This window comes from Ceratotherium simum, chromosome 30, assembly GCF_057802395.1.
Source record: "Ceratotherium simum simum isolate JZ-2026a chromosome 30, ASM5780239v1, whole genome shotgun sequence".
Lineage (NCBI taxonomy): Eukaryota > Metazoa > Chordata > Mammalia > Perissodactyla > Rhinocerotidae > Ceratotherium > Ceratotherium simum.
In genome coordinates, this window is record NC_141929.1 from 7,620,153 (window position 1) to 7,626,152 (window position 6,000).

Genomic DNA, 6,000 nt, shown 5'->3' on the forward strand with positions numbered 1-6,000 from the left:
GTGGAAAAAGGACAGGCCTCAGGTCTGCCTTGACTGGAGGCTGTTGGCCGGGGGGAGCTGTAGGTGGCTAACTAGAAGCTATCCTATGGGATTGGTTAGGGGTGCGTATTTGACCTCTAGTTGGTCCTAAGTTGGAATTGGGAACAAAAATTAGGGAACCTTTGAGTTATTAATCAAGTCCTGACCATTTTGGGCCCACTGTTACAGAAGTTACTGTTCAGCTTCCTGGATTGTCACTAGAGATAACCTCTGGCTTACTGAAAGTCTGACTTATAGCAGGCTGGCTTCCTGAGTTGTTTATCGGAGATAAGGGGTTGGTTTCTTGGGCAGGTTGATGCAAGTTGTGGGTCAGAGTTCTATTTTTTTGTGTGAGGAAAATTAGCCCTGAGCTAACATCTGTTGCCAATCCTCCTCTTTTTGCCGGGGGAGATTGGCACTGAGCTAACATCTGTGCCCATCTTCCTCTGTTTTATATGTGGGATGCCTGCCACAGCGTGGCTTGATAAGCGGTGCGTAGGTCCGCTTCTGGGATCCAAACCTGCAAACCCCAGGCACCGAAGTGGAACATGCGAATTTAACCACTATGCCACTGCGCTGGCCCCCTGAGTCCTATTTTTATATATGATCTGGCCACTGTCCATTTGTATATTCCCTGGGTGTCCAAATTTATTTCTAATCATACCATAAAATGCAACTATTTGATCATGTCTCTGTGGAAACGTATACCCAGTTTAAGAAGACGCCACCAATGGGATCAGGGATGTTTGTGGCTCCAGCCATTAGCAGAGCTGGCTGTGCTGGAGGCAGATCCTGCAGTAGTTAGTTACACAGAGACAAGGCCACCAAATCAGGCAATTGAAACCTTTTGCCATCCCAGATCTTGGGAAGGAAAACTGAATACCATTGGCTAATGGATATAAAATTCAATTTAATGGATAATCATCATTTCATTCATAGATACACAACCATTCATTCACTGACAGGCACGTTGCTTGATGAACTTTTTCAAAGCGGGCTATTTAGGGAGGGAAAGAAGATGTAGCTATAATAGTAGTTTCAAGAAAATCCCTAGAGAACCTCCACTTTTTGATATGTCTTTTATGAAGATATCAGTTTCCCCACTTGCCTGCCGAAACATTTACATTTTCCCACTCCTGGCCTCAGAGAATGTGCAGGTGCCTTGTCATTTGAGTCCAAGGTGTGTTGGCAACTTCTAAAGAGAGTCTGTAGTCTGACCTGCCTTCTCCCTGTAGGAATATCTTTACATGAGCAGTTTGATGAAATTACTTGGTGGCTCTGTAAGTTCTTACAGAGCTATAAGCTTCTCAGTACACAGTAAGCTCTAATTTTAATTTTAATCATTATGAAAGTTGTAAAATAATAGAAAATATATACTGGTCTCTGCCACTGGTTCCTGGCACTGAACTCCTAAAACTCTTGTCATTTCCTATGTGATAAGAACACTAGGAGCATCTCTTGTTCTAATATTGGTCTTTGACCTCTGTTCCTGACCCTCCTGAAACCCTTGTAATTCCCTGGGTGATAAGAGTGTCTTTTGTTCTAATGTGTGACTCTGGGTGGATTCCCGGATGGCTCTTAAATGAGGGCTGGTCACCCGAAAGACCAAGCCATGAATGGAAGCTTAGAATTTTCAGCCCTGACCTCCGTTCTCCTGAGAAGGGAGAAGGGCTGAAAATGGAGTTAATGATCAATCATGCCCATGTGATGAAGCCTCCATAAGACCCCAGAAGTATGGGATTCAGAGAGCTTCCAGGATGGTACACACATGGAGGTGCTGGCAGAGTGCTGTGCACGGAAGCTCCGCGCCCCTTTCCACTTACCTTGCCCTACGCACCTCTTCCACCTCGATGTTCATCTGTATCCTTTATCATATCCTTTAATAAGCTGGCAAGTATAAGTAAGTGTTTCCTTACGTTCTGTGAGCTGCTCTAGCAAATTAATCGAAACTGAGGAGGGAGTCGAGGGAGCCTCTGATTGATAGCCAGTTGGTCCGAAGTACAGATGATAACCTGGGCTTGTGACTGGCGTCTGAAGTCCAACTAGGGGGTCATTGGAAACTCGGGTATATAGCCGGTTGGTTATATACAGAGGATAACCTGGGTTTGCAACTGGTTTCTGAAGTGTGCGTGTGGTGGTGGGGCAGTTTTATAGCACTGAGCCCTTAACTGTGGAATATGATGTTATCTCTAGGTAGACAGTGTCAGAATTTAGTTGAATTCTTGGGCACTCTGCTGGTGTCCGAGAATTGCTTGGTGGTATGGGAAAAATCTCTACATATTTGGTGACCAGAAGTGAAGTGTTCTCCGTGAAGGTAAAGGAGACATGCAGTAGGGAAGAACTGGGTTTTTCCCTACATAAGAAGGAAAAAACTGGGGTTTTTTCCCTTTACACAAGTCATTAACCCATACATGTACCCTATTTAGCTTTGTTCGCACAAAGAAATCATTTGCACAGAGAGGATACCACTTTCCAAACCAACAGCTCAATTTTATATCCTAGAGTTTCCTTCCAACATATTTTTCTTGTTTTCCGTGTGGCCCTATGTTTTCACTTGCCCCAGGAAAAAAGATGCACAGGGTTTCAGATACTCGTTATAAAGTAGGAGTCCCTAGACTTGTTTGTACAAAGTCACACTGTTCTCCTTAAGGCATATTTAATCTGGATGGTGTCTCTTGCTAATATCTCTTCCATCAGCATTCTCTGGATGGGAAGAAACCCCGCCTGCCCATGAGTAGCAGGGGCAACCCTATGTTGTTTGAAAATTGCAGCAGGATCAAACAAGACCATTCAGATAGTGAAGATGACTGTCTGACAAATACTGGCAGACTATGATTTCTAGTGACTTCTCTCCCTGCTCTCCCACTCACGGCAGGCTCTCACACCCCTGTTCCCCTCTCCAACGTCTGCCCTGATCATTGTCCCTGATGGTCACTTCACCACGTACAACACCCATATCAAATGGATTCTATCCTTGAACCTGCCACTTCTCTGCTCCCACCTCTGATTCTCATTTAACCTCATTGGGATGGCAACAACTCAAAAATGGAGGCTAACATAGGACAGGTGTGTAGTTCAAACCATAGGCCAGATTCTGGAGTCCGCGGTAACAGAAAACCTGAGCTGCGTCAGGGGTGTGAAGCACAAACCCACACTTGACCATCAGAGACCCAGCAGGTGTTTGATCAAGAAGGGAGCTGATCCTGGTGGGACCTAGATGTTACCTGGAAGAAAATAAAGCAAGGCGGCAGCAATTGTTCTGACGATGTTCCCCAAAAGAGTAACCACGGTGACAGCCATGCAGAGGAGATCTGTCATTAAATGTCAGCCATGTGCCAGGAATACTTCTGATATTGTTCATTTGTTTGTCTGACAAATGTTGAGTTCTGACACTCAGCCAGGGACTAAATTATGGGCTGGGGATGTAATTTATCTCCATTTTACCCAGGAAGAAACTGAGGTACAGAGACATTCAGTAACTCACCCAATGTCACAGAGCCTTTAAGTGATAGAGCCAGAATTTGAACCCAGATTACTGACCTCAAAGCCCATGCTCTTTCTCTTGTGTCACACTGTTGGAGAAAGCAGCAGAATAGAATTGGGAAACAGCCACAAAACAACCTAGCCCCGTAAGACCCTAATTTTTGCCAAACAGAATCTTTCAGAATCATATTGTACTAACTGACATTTTTTTAATATTTACTTTTTTATAAATTTACCTTTTACATATGGTATGGGTTAAATTCACATTAACAATCAGTTTTTGATGCAAATGATTAATTTCATAAATAGGGTGTTCTCAGTATTAGTGAAACCATGTTAAGAAAGATGGTATGTGAGAATCTGTGATAAAAAAATTAGAAAAGCAATTATTTGATGAGTGCTCACTTGGAATATAACTGTACATCATCACATATCCATTTAGGTCATATTCTATGAAATATTATCTAATTTGAAAGCAGGGATTATGCCTTACTCTTCTTTGTCTGGTTCCAACCCCAAGTTTCTCATGCAGGGCTTTTTAAAAAGTAGGTGTTTAATAGATAACAGTGAATGGAATGAAAAATTTTTTTCCTATTTACCTAACCTCACATAAATGTTTTTAGTAACTCTCTTCTGTGAATTAGTTTAATAAATATTGGACTCACAAAGATTTTGCATACTTCACTGTTTTGCCAGATAATTCTATCTGCAGGCATATACTCATAAACTCATGATCTGCAGTTGCTCAAAGCTCAAGAGTAATGGAGAACTTCAGTATTTTCCCCAGGAGGTTGGAATTATGACCCTTCTGATTTAACCAGGTACAAGATTCTACCGTCTTTTGTCAAGCAGAAGATGCAGAGCATCTGAAGCTGGTTCTTCCCAGAAATTAACTTCAGGGCCCAGCCCATCTGGTAAGATGTAACTGAGGAAATTCCCAGGCAGAATGTTAAAAATGGCAAATGGGGGCCCCGCCCAGTGGCCCTAGCGGTTAAGTGCGCGCGATCTGCTGCGCCGGCCCAGGGTTCGCCGGTTTGGATCCTGGGCGCGCACCAATGCACAACTTGTTAAGCCAAGCTGTGGAAGCATCCCATATAAAGTAGAGGAAGATGGGCATGGATGTTAGCTCAGGGCCAGTCTTCCTCAGCTAAAAGGAGGAGGTTTGGCATCTGATGTTAGCTCAGGGCTGGTCTTCCTCACAAAAAAAAAAAAAAAAGTGACCAATGGCTTGTTCTGGCTGCTTATGGTAAAATACAAGATAGAGAGATGAACTACAAAAGGAACTGTTTAGTTTTATAGCAGAATTTAGAGAAAATTTGAGGACCCGGGGTGGTCTTTCTAGCAAGCAAAAAGTTCTCAAAGAAATAAAATGCAAAGCTCAAATCTGGTGTGTTATCAATAAAATTTGGTCTCAGTTTAAATTTTGAGGTAAATCCTCAAAGTCAAGGATGCTGCTGTAAGACCATTTTCTGACTTTGAGATGTCAGAAAAATTTAAGGGCATGTCTCTTAGATCCTCTTTCTTATATAGGAGAAATTCCAAGACTCTTAAGGACATTGTCATGAACTTTGGGGTAGTTTGTTATATAGCAATATATAACTGAAACACCAACATTAAAACGTTTGTCAATCTTAAGTGTGCAAGGTGTGGCATCTGAATGTTACTTTTGTTTGCATTTCTCTGACTACTAGTGAATTTGAGAAGCTTTTTATGAATCCCTGTGAATCCCCCAACCTGTGAATTGGATGACAAGGTTTGGAGGTGGAAAAAATGTCTTCCTTAAATTGCCAGGATAAATCGGCTATATGGGATAAACTACAGTGCAGATGTCGCTGGAGAGAATTTTCAAGGGAAGAAAATAATCAGAATGTCAGGTTGCTGGCTGGCCCATCCTTACACAGGGTGCTGGAGTAACATTATATCTGATCTCAGGAGAAAAGTTGTTCAACAGATTATGGCCTCTATCTCCTTGATTCTGGAGAATCCAGAATTGGCATCTGGATTTTTAGAAATTACGTTCCAAAATGGCCAAATGTACAATTCTGAGGTTGCTTCTATCATCTCTAGCAAAAGGTCAGATGGTCCTCCAGCAGGAATCAAAGAGGAAACTCCTGGGTCATTAGAAGCCTCACTGGTAAAAGAATGTGCGGCTGAAACTATCTATCTTCATGTTGGGGCAGAGACAAGTTGAGGCTTCCAAACACCCTCCAGCACTTACGGATTGGCAGTCAGCAATTTTCAAATCAGAAATTTGGTATTTTTGATGTTTATACCTGGGAGCAAAAGAGCAAAACTAAGAAACACCTGAAGTCTCCCTGAGCTTACTTCTCATAGATAAAGAGGTAACAAAAAACAAGAAAGCTACTAAATAGATGCCAGTGATTTCATAGGTGAGAGGAAGTAATAATTAGTAAGCTAAGAAAAACTCTCTTATGAATATGAATTATGCATTTGCACGCTTATTGACTTTAATACTGAAGAGCGTTAGAATTAGTACTG